Below are 15,809 nucleotides of genomic sequence, written 5' to 3'. Positions count from 1 at the left end.
CTAAAATTGTAACTTTACCACATGTTGTCTATGTGTCTTCTCCTTTGGACAGACTTGCTGGTAGATTAATCATGGAAAATAATTATGCTGTGTGTGACCTTCTGTTTGTATAGTTGGAATACCTTACACCAGCTCTCATTTTGGGGTTTAAAATATAGACATCTGTGTCCAGGTCTTTATTCTCTTTTCTTGAAATTGTTTTGTTCATCTTGATTCTTCATTAATTAACACGCTTGTCTTTGTTTTAATCCTGTGTGTGTGTTTTCTTTACTATTGTTCTTAAACTTCTCATTACCAGAGTAAAAGTAATCCAGATTTTTTTCCTTCCATCTTCAAATGCAGGAAATTATATCATTATTTTGCCGGAATAAGTCACAGTAAATAAACTATCCAAGTATTTTCTTTTGTCTTTACCATGATATTCTTATCTGATACATAAATGGAACTCTTAAAATTGTGCCTTCAATGAGATACTATACTTTTGAGTTATATGAAAGTTGACAAGTATGTTAGCATGTCATTAATAAAGTGACATTAGAATATTTTTTAACAAAGCTACAATATGAGGCCATGAACTATCAAATTGACTTGCATGCATGAATATTTCCAAATAAAATCAGGAATTACTTAAAAACATAAATGTATTTAGATTAGGACATTGAAAAATGGGAATGCATGGGTGGTGTTTTAAATACGTTCGGCCCCCATACATTCATGTGTTTCAATGCTTGGGCATAGGGAGTGGCAATGTGAGGAAGTGTGACCTCATAATGTGGAATTCTAGTGTGGAATCTGGTTTCTGCAGAAAAATCTCTTATAAGCATCACCTGTCAATAAAAAAGCCAATGGCCGATGATCTGAGGCAAGAGATAGGAGATCAGACACTGGCAGGAAGAGAGAGAATTCTGGAAAATACTGAGAGTGACAGCAAATGCTGTTGAGGATGTGGAGAAAGAGGAACACTCCTCCATTTTTGATGGGATTGTAGACGGGTACAACCATTCTGGAAATCAGTCTGGAGGTTCCTCAGAAAATTGGACATTGAACTACCTGAGGACACAGCTATACCACTCTTGGGCATATACCCAAAAATTGCACCAACATATAAGAAAGACACATGCTCCACTAAATTCATAGCAGCCTTATTTATAATAGCCAGAAGCTGGAAAGAACCCAGATGTTCTTCAACAGAGGAATGGATACAGAAAATGTGGTACATCTACACAATGGAATATTTCTCAGCTATCAAAAACAATGACTTGAGTTCTCTGCACCCAAATCCCGTGGAAGGGAGAGCTAAACCTTCAGAGAGGCAGACACACCTGGGAAACCAGAAGAGACTGCACTCTGCACACACATCTCGGGCACCAGAGGAAAACACCAAATGCCATCTGGAACCCTGGTGCACGGAAGCTCCCGGAAACGGTGGCGCAGATCTTCCTGGTTGCTGCCGCCGCAGAGAGCTCCTGGGCAGCACCCCGCGAGCAAACTTGAGCCTCGGGATCACAGGTAAGACCAACTTTTCTGCTGCAAGAGACCTGCCTGGTGAACTCAAGACACAGGCCCACAGGAACAGCTGAAGACCTGTAGAGAGGAAAAACTACAGGCCCGAAAGCAGAACACTCTGTCCCCATAACAGGCTGAAAGAAAACAGGAAAACAGGTCTACAGCACTCCTGACACACAGGCTTATAGGGCAGTCTAGCTACTGTCAGAAATAGCAGAACAAAGTAACACTAGAGATAATCTGATGGCGAGAGACAAGCACAGGAACCCAAGCAACAGAAACCAAGACTACATGGCACCATCGGAGCCCAATTCTCCCATCAAAACAAACGTGGAATATCCAAACACACCAGAAAAGCAAGATCTAGTTTCAAAATCATATTTGATCATGATGCTGGAGGACTTCAAGAAAGACGTGAAGAACTCCCTTAGAGAACAAGTAGAAGCCTACAGAGAGGAATCACAAAAATGCCTGAAAGAATTCCAGGAAAACATAAATAAACAAGTAGAAGCCCATAGAGAGGAGACACAAAAATCCCTGAAAGAATTCCAGGAAAACATAAATAAACAAGTAGAAGCCCATAGAGAGAAGACACAAAAATCCCTGAAAGAATTCCAGGAAAACACAATCAAACAGTTGACGGAATTAAAAATGGAAATAGAAGCAATCAAGAAAGAACACATGGAAACAACCCTGGATATAGAAAACCAAAAGAAGAGACAAGGAGCTGTAGATACAAGCTTCACCAACAGAATACAAGAGATGGAAGAGAGAATCTCAGGAGCAGAAGATTCCATAGAAATCATTGACTCAACTGTCAAAGATAATGTAAAGCGGAAAAAGCTACTGGTCCAAAACATACAGGAAATCCAGAACTCAATGAGAAGATCAAACGTAAAGATAATAGGTATAGAAGAGAGTGAAGACTCCCAGCTCAAAGGACCAGTAAATATCTTCAACAAAATCATAGAAGAAAACTTCCCTAACCTAAAAAAAGAGATACCCATAGGCATACAAGAAGCCTACAGAACTCCAAATAGATTGGACCAGAAAAGAAACACCTCCCATCACATAATAGTCAAAATACCAAATGCACAAAATAAAGAAAGAATATTAAAAGCAGTAAGGGAAAAAGGTCAAGTAACATATAAAGGCAGACCTATCAGAATCACACCAGACTTCTCGCCAGAAACTATGAAGGCCAGAAGATCCTGGACAGATGTCATACAGACCCTAAGAGAACACAAATGCCAGCCCAGGTTACTGTATCCTGCAAAACTCTCAATTAACATAGATGGAGAAACCAAGATATCCCATGACAAAACCAAATTTACACAATATCTTTCTACAAATCCAGCACTACAAAGGATAATAAATGGTAAAGCCCAACATAAGGAGGCAAGCTATACTCTAGAAGAAGCAAGAAACTAATCGTCTTGGCAACAAAACAAAGAGAAGAAAAGCACACAAACATAACCTCATATCCAAATATAAATATAACAGGAAGCAATAATCACTATTCCTTAATATCTCTCAACATCAATGGCCTCAACTCCCCAATAAAAAGACATAGATTAACAAACTGGATACGCAACGAGGACCCTGCATTCTGCTGCCTAGAGGAAACATACCTCAGAGACAAAGACAGACACTACCTCAGAGTGAAAGGCTGGAAAACAAATTTCCAAGCAAATGGTCGGAAGAAGCAAGCTGGAGTAGCAATTCTAATATCAGATAAAATCAATTTTCAACTAAAAGTCATCAAAAAAGTTAAGGAAGGACACTTCATATTCATCAAAGGAAAAATCCACCAAGATGAACTCTCAATCCTAAATATCTATCCCCCAAATACAAGGGCACCTACATACGTAAAAGAAACCTTACTAAAGCTCAAAACACACATTGCACCTCACACAATAATAGTAGGAGATTTCAACACCCCACTCTCATCAATGGACAGATCATGGAAACAGAAATTAAACAGAGACGTAGACAGACTAAGAGAAGTCATGAGCCAAATGGACTTAACGGATATTTATAGAACATTCTATCCTAAAGCAAAAGGATATACCTTCTTCTCAGCTCCTCATGGTACTTTCTCCAAAACTGACCATATAATTGGTCAAAAAACGGGCCTCAACAGGTACAGAAAGATAGAAATAATCCCATGCGTGCTATCGGACCACCACGGCCTAAAACTGGTCTTCAATAACAATAAGGGAAGAATGCCCACATATACGTGGAAATTGAACAATGCTCTACTCAATGATAACCTGGTCAAGGAAGAAATAAAGAAAGAAATTAAAAACTTTTTAGAATTTAATGAAAATGAAGGTACAACATACCCAAACTTATGGGACACAATGAAAGCTGTGCTAAGAGGAAAACTCATAGCGCTGAGTGCCTGCAGAAAGAAACAGGAAAGAGCATATGTCAGCAGCTTGACAGCACACCTAAAATCTCTAGAACAAAAAGAAGCAAATACACCCAGGAGGAGTAGAAGGCAGGAAATAATCAAACTCAGAGCTGAAATCAACCAAGTAGAAACAAAAAGGACCATAGAAAGAATCAACAGAACCAAAAGTGGGTTCTTTGAGAAAATCAACAAGATAGATAAACCCTTAGCCAGACTAACGAGAGGACACAGAGAGTGCGTCCAAATTAACAAAATCAGAAATGAAAAGGGAGACATAACTACAGATTCGGAGGAAATTCAAAAAATCATCAGATCTTACTATAAAAGCCTATATTCAACAAAACTTGAAAATCTACAGGAAATGGTCAATTTCCTAGACAGATACCAGGTACTGAAGTTAAATCATGAACAGATAAACCAGTTAAACAACCCCATAACTCCTAAGGAAATAGAAGCAGTCATTAAAGGTCTCCCAAGCAAAAAGAGCCCAGATCCAGACGGGTTTAGTGCAGAATCCTATCAAACCTTCATAGAAGACCTCATACCAATATTATCCAAACTATTCCACAAAATTGAAACAGATGGATCACTACCGAATTCCTTCTATGAAGCCACAATTATTCTTATACCTAAACTACACAAAGACCCAACAAAGAAAGAGAACTTCAGACAAATTTCCCTTATGAATATCGACGCAAAAATACTCAATAAAATTCTGGCAAACCGAATCCAAGAGCACATCAAAAAAATCATCCACCATGATCAAGTAGGCTTCATCCCAGGCATGCAAGGATGGTTTAATATACGGAAAACCATCAACGTGATTCATTATATAAACAAACTGAAAGAACAAAACCACATGATCATTTCATTAGATGCTGAGAAAGCATTTGACAAAATTCAACACCCCTTCATGATAAAAGTCCTGGAAAGAATAGGAATTCAAGGCCCATACCTAAACATAGTAAAAGCCATATACAGTAAACCAGTTGCTAACATTAAACTAAATGGAGAGAAACTTGAAGCAATCCCACTAAAATCAGGGACTAGACAAGGCTGCCCACTCTCTCCCTACTTATTCAATATAGTTCTTGAAGTTCTAGCCAGAGCAATCAGACAACAAAAGGAGGTCAAGGGGATACAGATCAGAAAAGAAGAAGTCAAATTATCACTATTTGCAGATGATATGATAGTATATTTAAGTGATCACAAAAGTTCTACCAGAGAACTACTAAAGCTGATAAACAACTTCAGCAAAGTGGCTGGGTATAAAATTAACTCAAATAAATCAGTAGCCTTCCTCTAAACAAAAGAGAAACAAGCCGAGAAAGAAATTAGGGAAACGACACCATTCATAATAGACCCAAATAATATAAAGTACCTCGTTGTGACTTTAATCAAGCAAGTAAAAGATCTGTACAATAAGAACTTCAAGACACTGAAGAAAGAAATTGAAGAAGACCTCAGAAGATGGAAAGATCTCCCATGCTCATGGATTGGCAGGATTGATATAGTAAAAATGGCCATTTTACCAAAAGCGATCTACTGATTCAATGCAATCCCCATCAAAATACCAATCCAATTCTTCAAAGAGTTAGACAGAACAAATTGCAAATTCATCTGGAATAACAAAAAACCCAGGATAGCTAAAACTATCCTCAACAATAAAAGGACTTCAGGGGGAATCACTATCCCTGAACTCAAGCAGTATTACAGAGCAATAGTGATAAAAACTGCATGGTATTGGTACAGAGACAGACAGATAGACCACTGGAATAGAAGACCGAGAAGTGAACTGACACACCTATGGTCACTTGATTTTTGACAAAGGAGCCAAAGCTATCGAATGGAAAAAAGATAGCATTTTCAGCAAATGGTGCTGGTTCAACTGGAGGTCAACATGTAGAAGAATGCAGATCGATCCATGCTTATCACCCTGTACAAAGCTTCCCGGAAACCGGGAAAGGGAATAACACTCGAAATGTATATAAGAAATACTCAAGTTATTTAAAAAAAAGAAAGAAAGAAAAAAAAACAATGACTTTATGAAATTCATAGGCAAATGGATGGAACGGGAAAATATCATCCTGAGTGAGGTAACCCAATCACAGAAAAACACACATGGTATACACTCATTGATAAGTGGCTATTAGCCCAAATGCTTGTATTACCCTAGATGCACAGAACACAAGAAACTCAAGAAGGGTGACCAAAATGCGAATGCTTCACTCCTTTAAATGGGGAACAAGAATACCCTTGGGAGGGAATAGCGAGGCAAAGTTTAGGACAGAGGTAGAAGGAACACCCATTCAGAGCCTGCCCCACATGTGGCCCATACATATACAGCCACCCAATTAGATAAGATGGATGAAGTAAAGAAGAGCAGGCTGACAGGAACCAGATGTAGATCTCTCCTGAGAGACACAGCCAGAATGGAGCAAGTACATAGAGAACGCCAGCAGCAAACCACTGAACTGAGAACGGGACCCCCGTTGAAGGATTCGGAGTAAGGGCAGGAAGAGCTTGAAAGGCTCGAGACCCCATATGAACAACAATGCCAAGCAACCAGAGCTTCCAGGGACTAAGCCAGTACCCAAAGACTATACATGGACTGACCCTGGACTCTGACCTCATAGGTAGCAATGAATAGCCTAGTAAGAGCACCAGTGGAAAGAGAAGCCCTTGGTCCTGCCAAGAATGAACCCCCAGTGAACGGTGATTGTTAGGGGGAGGGTGGTAATGGGGGAAGGATGGGGAGGGGAACACTCCTATAGAAGGGGAGGGGGAAGGGTTAGGGGGATGTTGGCCTGGAAACCAGCAAAGGGAATAAGAATCAAAATGTAAATAAGAAATACCCAAGTTAATAAAGATGAGAGAGAGAGAGAGAGAGAGAGAGAGAGAGAGAGAGAGAGAGAGAGAGGCACAGGGAGAGATTGGAGAGTGCCACAGAGAGACAGATGTAAGTCAGTAGGTACATGTACTCAGGAAGATGCTTAGAGAGACTGAGGAATATGCTAAGGAAGAAGAACTGGCAATAAAGGAGAGGTAACTAACCAAATGGTAGACATAGAATAGTTTGAATAGATTAAATAAGTTAAGAAGTAGTCAGGGAATGAGCCAATTATGGCCAAGGCATTTATTATAAATAGTATGAGAGTCATCATTCTGAGAACCAGGAATGGGAAAGTAAAACAGAATTTAATATTTTCAACAGGTCATCTCCTGACCACCTTCAGGTCAAGATGCAGAACTCTTGGCTCCTCTAGCACCATGCCTGCCTGCACGCTGCCATGTTTACTGACATGATGACAACAGATTATAAACTTCTGAAACTGTAAGCCAGCACCAATTAAATATTTGCATTTATAAAAGTTGCCTTGGTCATGATGTCTCTTCACAGCAGTAAAATCCTGAGACATCATGCATGTTTTAGAAAAATGGGTAATTTGACACTGCTATTTAATAAGTGAAATTGTGAGGATATCCCGAGTGACGTGATAAAAATTGCCCAAATTATTATTTCCTATTTCTTTAGTTTTTATTTGCTTAGGAATTGTTCCATTTAAATTTATTTGTTCATTTGTTAATTTATGTACTTACTTAGTGTGTGAATGGTGTGTGTGTGTGTGTGTGTGTGTGTGTGAGAGAGAGAGAGAGAGAGAGAGAGAGAGAGAGAAAGAGAAAGTCTGTTGTATGAACATACAGATAACCCAATATTTGTGAATGTCAGAGAATGACTTACAGAAGTTAGTTTTGAAGCAGTGTATTTACCTATCAATTCATCTAATTGATTATTCCACATCATTTCTGTGCATAGGAGTAATTATTATTTCTATCATGTAAAACTGAGAAAAATAAAAGTGAAATATATTTTTCTAAAGACATACAAGTTCTTTAAGGATAAAGTAAATATATTAAAGAACTCGTGTTCTGATCTCACTGTTTTTGTCTTTTTCCCTTCTTTCAGACAAAAGACAATCAGTATTTTTCCACAATATTTTACTGTGTAAAAAATGTAAATTATGGTTAGTCTCAGGAATGCTTCATTTTAACATGGTAAAATATCCTAATGCACATGAGTAAACATTATTTAATTATAGTTTCCCTCATTTATATATTTAGAATTTATTTCTACTCACTAATAATAAAAACTACTCATAATAACGGCATGAATAAAATAATTAAGCAATATTTTAGTAACTCTATATCATGCTAGAATACATCTCGTTCCCTTGCTTCTGTAGCTATGATTTTACGTTTTGGAAATCAGTCACTTAATCATCTCTCTCTAAGCTAAAAGCCCATCATGTGTCTGCAGTGGCATCATTCTGTGACCATTGATGTTCTCATTTCTCTTGATCTCCTGCAGCAGTGATGTCATGGGTCCTTTTCTGCGCCTCCCTTTGTCTACATCTTTTAGAGTTTCTTCTCTAAGTTGTTCAATCTATGTTTTGAAAATATAACATAATAATATTAATTTTTGCTTCCCTCTCCTTTCTCCAATCCCTTCCTTGTCCTCTTTAAAATCTATAGCCTTTTTCTTTTTTTATTGTGTTTACATCCATATATGTTTATATTCCTAAATACAATGGCTCAGTCTACATTATGTTCCCTTTTCAAGTATTTGATAACTGCTAACTGGTGAGCTTTTCCCTGGTAAAGACGAATACTCCTTCTCTCAGAACTCTTTATTTGCCTATATATCTATATGTGCGGTTGAAGACTTCTGGTCTTCTGTCTGTACTAGCATAAAATTATTTTTCTACAACTCTCTGAAACTAGGTCTAATTCATTAATTATTTTTGCCATCTGTTCCTTCATTTCTGTGCTGTCTTTGATGACTTGTCTACTCTCGCTGCTATGGGATTATGTCACATCTTTGCCCATATCTGCATTTCACTTAATATCTGTGCCCAAATTTCAACTGATATGATTGAAGGTTTAAAGTATTACTATTTTTCAAATATAAGTGCTTGAAATAATCAGGTGAAATCAGTGTTTCAAATTTTCTGTTTCCTTGCATCTTATTAAATTTCAGAGAAAAAGTTTTAGTACATATTTTTGTCTTCATAGCTACACTATTGATTTTTCCTGATATGTCTATTTCAGACTAATAATGATTTTTTTATTTTACACTAACTCATATGTTACAATAAATGTTAAGTTTAAGTGGCATAATATATCTGCTGGAATTTATCTTCAGGTCAAGAGGAAAGTTTTTTTCTCATTAATCCTTGAAATATTTTCTTCAGTTTTTAATGATTGAGGCTCCTATTATTGATTTCCTATTAAATCTTTGTTGAAATTTTCTAATTAACTTGGAAAGTGAGCTATGTGTAACTTATATTCACTATATCATGATATGATAATTTTTCTTTTATTATATGAATTCCAGTGTTAGTACAGATTCTCAGTAATGAAATGTGAATAAATCCATTGTTTTCATTATGTAATCAGAGACAGTTAATGATGGGATTGCTATTGCAAAATTGCATCTTGAAATAAGTTTTGTTTTATTATATCAATAATAATTGTGAGAACATAATTATTTTTATATGAACCAAAGGAGATATGGTATTCTCAGATTATATACATGTATGGGGAAACCATCACTACATGATTTTATTTAATATAGAAAATGTTAAACCCTACAATATTATCATTATTATTTAATAATATTAATGAATTTAACATGTCATCCTCCATAAATATGAATATAGAAAATATGGTTAATAATTTAGTTGGAAATTATATGATGAAACCATATCACCATATTTTTCCTGAATAAAAGAGGACTCATTAAAATTACACTTCCTTTCTGTTAATGTAAAGTAGTCGCACCAGAATTTTAAAATGCTTTAGAGAAATAAATTGTTTTTATTGTTAAGCCCATGTAATGATGTATTGGCTCCATATAGTTTTTGTAACTTTAAAAAGTGATACCTTTATTAATCTAAGAACTAATGTGTATCCTGAGACACCTACTTACCGCTAGTTAGGAAAAAAGCTAAAAATTAAGTTCTCTGTGGTCTGGATTAACTGAATGATCATCTGTCTCATTCACAGGGAATATTTCTAACATTATTGATGGGAAAAATAAATTTTAGGATGTAGACTGGTCTCCATCTCATCTCTTCCTTTGGTATAGTCATACTGTAGGCCATATATTATTACAGTCATTCTTTATACAACTTTTATGTCACCATGAATATTACTGCACACATACCGCACGTGTGTGTGTATGTGTGTGTATGTATGTGTGTGTATGTGTATGTGTATGTATGTGTGTGAATGTGTGTGTGTATGTGTATGTGTATGTGTGTGTGTTTGTGTTTCATTTATCTCTTCTCGTCCTATCACATAGCATGAATGTTGTGCTCTAATGTCTCACAAAACAATCTCTCGTATGTTTGTTCACTTTATAAATTACGAAAACAATAATATTTTGTCTCCCTGGAGATTAACTGCAAAATTACTCTGAGTTTATATTTAACTAGTTTAACTTAAGCTTAAAATTAATTCAATAATAAAAGTTTCAAAATTATATTATACAGTGTAATTTCTGAATTTTGACTTACCAGTTTTCTTCTTGTAATGTAAAATTCTGTATTATAAAACACTAAAGAGTAATTTTGTAGAATATAACAATATTCTAGAGAAAGTAAATCTCGTTTAACAATACTTCTTAACACAATTTGTTTTATCTAAACCTTTTTTAATTTTTTTCAAACATAAAAGACTGAAATAAAACAATGAATTCCTTTCTGGTTTGCTTTGGGTACCTAAATGAAAGAGAGCATATATCAATGTTTAGGAGAGTGAAACATGAGCATCAGAAGATTAGACATAAAGTAACCATATAATGTATATTACCATCAGTTCTAAACTGGATATATTTGTTTATAAAACTGATTATGATAAGTGATTTTGGTAAAAATACGGTGAAATAAATCTGCTTACGGATAATTTACATAAAAGAATCTCGTGGCTGCAGAACTTCACAGCATTTTTTAAATTCTGGCATCTTTTTTTTTAATTTATTTTGGAAAATTTTATACCTGAGTACATACAAGTACATACACGCATGTATATACATGATATATATGTGCATCATTCCCAACTCTCTTGCTTCTTACTCTAGGAACCCTCAAGTCTTCTTTATATCTGTTCTAATTCATGTATTTATTTTCTTTAATGCCATATTATTGTTATATACATCTATCTATATCTGTCTTTTTCTCTGTCTCTATGTTTCTATCACTTTATCTCTACCTCTAGTGCTATCTCTCTATATATAGACATAATATATATACACATATATTTATATATCTATGTATATGTCTGTATCACTATATCATCTCTATCTCTCTATATACAATTATAAATATCTATATCAAATTTATATATAAATTTGTATCTACATACATAATCTATATGATCTGTACATATAAATATATAAACAATGTCAGAAAAACAGAGAAAAAGTTTCAATCCATTTAGTGTTATTTGAATATATATATGTTTTACTGCTTGGAGTGGATACCTGATTAATGGTTTTATTCCCGGAGGAGACAGATCTCCCTCTTGTAGCAGACATCAATTCTAAGTAGCACTTTATCTTCAATTAGATATTTTGACATTTTATCCCCATATTTTTTTGAGTATCAACTAATGTGATCATTGTGAAAGTCTTGTTTAGGGAATCATATTTTTCAGATTCCATAGGTGACATTTTGTACCAACTGCTAAATTGACTAAAAACAGGTATGTTCATCCGCTGGACTTTTACAATATTCTTGTTGTCCAAGATGTCTTGAGTGATGTTATCTTAGCCTTTGCTATAGGGCTTGCGTTGTAGACATATTACTTTGGAAATGGACACCATGCATACTTACATTAAAGAAGTGCCAAGAACTTGGTGTTTTAAAAATGCTTTCATTGAAAATAGTATATAAAAATATTCTATATTTCCGCATAAAGATAAATAGGGGCTTGGTGTCCATGCCTCTATTCTCATCACTCAGTATATCTTTGTGAGTTCCGGGTCAGCCAAATCGACATACTGAGTTCTAGAATATCACCTCCCCTACATGTAAAAATGCTGTTTAAATTTAATTAAATTTAATTTTCTGTTTGAAAAATAAAAAGACAGAAAAAAGAAAATAAATTTGCAAAGTAATAATGCTTTGCCTGGAACCATGCTAAGCATAAATGAGGCTCTTCTTAGTTTTACAATTCAGGACAGCTTTTGCTCTCTGCTATGCATTCAAGACTAAGTTAGACTTAAATGTATAATCTTTAATGATATTCAAGGACTGAAAGAACTCTATAATTACTTTTCTCTAATGATCTATTTTAATTATATTTTTAGCTATGTGTGAAAAGGAAGCAATCTAAATGATTTGTGCCTAAAAAAATCAAATGGAATCAGAGACTTCCTCCATCCAGGGCATATCTCAAAAGGTGGTTAATTAGTCATTGCCACAAATTCAACAATCCTGTCTCCAAAAAAAAAAAAAACATTTTTAATCTTTTTAATAGGAAAGTATAATTTTCACAAATGTATTTGTATCTATTTCAAAAATGTAGAATGATACAATTCTTCTAGGTTCTTAAATATTAAACATTATTGCTCAAAACTTTTTTTTCTATAGCATGATTCTTTACTTGATTTGACAAAGAAGGCCATAACTTGTGTTTCACGGTCAGGTGGATTATATTCCAGTTAATTATCTTAATAATTATCTTAAATATTTGCAGCCATAAAATGATTCAATTTATGAATTAATTCCTCATAAATTACCAAGCAAAATTATAAGACATTTTAGAATAAATTGCAATGTTTATCAATGCCTTTAAATAAATATAGGAGAATATATTTTACTGAGAAACAATTATGTTGAATTGTAAGACATTTAAGTTTTGTCATTCTTTTTTTTTTATTTTATTTTTATTTTTTTTTATTAACTTGAGTATTTCTTATATACATTTCGAGTGTTATTCCCTTTCCCGGTTTCCGGGCAAACATCCCCCTCCCCCCTCCCCTTCCTTATGGGTGTTCCCTTCCCAACCCTCCCCCCATTGCCGCCCTCCCCCCATAGACTAGTTCACTGGGGGTTCAGTCTTAGCAGGACCCAGGGCTTCCCCTTCCACTGGTGCTCTTACTAGGATATTCATTGCTACCTATGGGGTCAGAGTCCAGGGTCAGTCCATGTATAGTCTTTAGGTAGTGGCTTAGTCCCTGGAAGCTCTGGTTGCTTGGCATTGTTGTACTTTTGGGGTCTCGAGCCCCTTCAAGCTCTTCCAGTTCTTTCTCTGATTCCTTCAATAGGGGACCTATTCTCAGTTCAGTGGTTTGCTGCTGGCATTCGCCTCTATATTTGCTGTATTCTGGCTGTGTCTCTCAGGAGCGATCTACATCCGGCTCCTGTCGGTCTGCACTTCTTTGCTTCATCCATCTTGTCTAATTGGGTGGCTGTATATGTATGGGCCACATGTGGGGCAGGCTCTGAATGGGTGTTCCTTCAGTCTCTGTTTTAATCTTTGCCTCTCTCTTCCCTGCCAAGGGTATTCTTTTTCCTCATTTAAAGAAGGAGTGAAGCATTCACATTTTGATCATCCGTCTTGAGTTTCGTTTGTTCTAGGGATCTAGGGTAATTCAAGCATTTGGGCTAATAGCCACTTATCAATGAGTGCATACCATGTATGTCTTTCTGTGATTGGGTTAGCTCACTCAGGATGATATTTTCCAGTTCCAACCATTTGCCTACGAATTTCATAAACTCGTTGTTTTTGATAGCTGAGTAATATTCCATTGTGTAGATGTACCACATTTTCTGTATCCATTCCTCTGTTGAAGGGCATCTGGGTTCTTTCCAGCTTCTGGCTATTATAAATAAGGCTGCGATGAACATAGTGGAGCACGTGTCTCTTTTATATGTTGAGGCATCTTTTAGGTATATGCCCAAGAGAGGTATAGCTGGATCCTCAGGCAGTTCAATGTCCAATTTTCTGAGGAACCTCCAGACTGATTTCCAGAATGGTTTTACCAGTCTGCAATCCCACCAACAATGGAGGAGTGTTCCTCTTTCTCCACATCCTCGCCAGCATCTGCTGTCACCTGAGTTTTTGATCTTAGCCAATCGCACTGGTGTGAGGTGAAATCTCAGGGTTGTTTTGATTTGCATTTCCCTTATGACTAAAGATGTTGAACATTTCTTTAGGTGTTTCTCAGCCATTCGGCATTCCTCAGCTGTGAATTCTTTGTTTAGCTCTGAACCCCATTTTTTAATAGGGTTATTTGTTTCCCTGCGGTCTAACTTCTTGAGTTCTTTGTATATTTTGGATATAAGGCCTCTATCTGTTGTAGGATTGGTAAAGATCTTTTCCCAATCTGTTGGTTGCCGTTTTGTCCTAACCACAGTGTCCTTTGCCTTACAGAAGCTTTGCAGTTTTATGAGATCCCATTTGTCGATTCTTGATCTTAGAGCATAAGCCATTGGTGTTTTGTTCAGGAAATTTTTTTCCAGTGCCCATGTGTTCCAGATGCTTCCCTAGTTTTTCTTCTATTAGTTTGAGTGTGTCTGGTTTGATGTGGAGGTCCTTGATCCACTTGGACTTAAGCTTTGTACAGGGTGATAAGCATGGATCGATCTGCATTCTTCTACATGTTGCCCTCCAGTTGAACCAGCACAATTTGCTGAAAATGCTATCTTTTTTCCATTGGATGGTTTTGGCTCCTTTGTCAAAAATCAAGTGACCATAGGTGTGTGTGTTCATTTCTGGGTCTTCAATTCTATTCCATTCGTCTATCTGTCTGTCTCTGTACCAATACCATGCAGTTTTTATCACTATTGCTCTGTAATACTGCTTGAGTTCAGGGATAGTGATTCCCCCTGAAGTCCTTTTATTGTTGAGGATAGCTTTAGCTATCCTGGGTTTTTTGTTATTCCAGATGAATTTGCAAATTGTTCTGTCTAACTCTTTGAAGAATTGGATTGGTATTTTGATGGGGGTTGCATTGAATCTGTAGGTTGCTTTTGGTAAAATGGCCATTTTTACTATATTAATCCTGCCAATCCATGAGCATGGGAGATCTTTCCATCTTCTGAGGTCTTCTTCAATTTCTTTCCTCAGTGTCTTGAAGTTCTTATTGTACAGATCTTTTACTTGCTAGGTTTTGTCATTCTTAATACAAGTTTCTCTGCTTCTCAAAATAGTCCAGAGCAACTAAGCTATAAAAAGTTTACATTGACTCTAATTAAATATCTTGTGAAGCCGTATGTAAATATATTCATCAATAATAATGATGTCCCTAACAAAAATTACAACATAAGCTTGTCTTAACATTCCATTGAATGTTTCAAAAATTCCTTTGATAGACATTGTAGTTTTCAGTAGTATTTTTTCAATTTGAGGAAAATAAAATTTGGAAATAGAGGTTGCTTTTTGGAAAAAGTTACAGATGTCAGAAATGAAATTCAAATTAAGATAATTCTTTTTCCAAGCCAACATTTTTTCTCAATTTTATTTCAATATGAATTTACTTTTAATTTTGTCTTATAAACAAAAGGGATTTATTTGACACAGAGTGTTTAACAAATTCCTAACCATCATTAAGAAAAGGAAAAAAATCAAATATCTAAGTCCTTTGGCATAAACCATAATGACTCTGAAAACTTTGTTTTTACAAGTGTTAAAGTTCTGTTTCTGTGTTACTCAAAAATATAAAAGGATATTTTGCAATAGTTCCATGAAATTAAGAACCAAACCAAAAATTGAAGTAATGTGCTTCATAATTGGGTTTCTATGATACATGCTATTCTAGTCTTCTAAGGTATTTCTACCTTCATTAAGACTGCTTAGCAGTAAGTTGTGTGTAGATTGG

The 15,809-nt window shown here is 35.7% G+C and overlaps 1 long non-coding RNA gene across 1 annotated transcript; it reads left to right on the top strand.

Moving 5' to 3' along the window:
- Window positions 1-833: 833 nt before the first annotated feature.
- On the top strand, window positions 834-7,620 carry LOC134480954 (uncharacterized). The gene is made up of 2 exons (XR_010056021.1): window positions 834-1,509; window positions 7,137-7,620. It is a non-coding gene; the product is annotated as an uncharacterized LOC134480954 (long non-coding RNA).
- The last annotated feature ends 8,189 nt before the right edge of the window (window positions 7,621-15,809 follow it).

This window comes from Rattus norvegicus, chromosome 11 (assembly GCF_036323735.1).
Source record: "Rattus norvegicus strain BN/NHsdMcwi chromosome 11, GRCr8, whole genome shotgun sequence".
In the NCBI taxonomy this organism is placed as follows: domain Eukaryota; kingdom Metazoa; phylum Chordata; class Mammalia; order Rodentia; family Muridae; genus Rattus; species Rattus norvegicus.
Note: the sequence above shows the minus strand (reverse complement) of the source record. Positions and strands in the feature narration are given on the sequence as shown.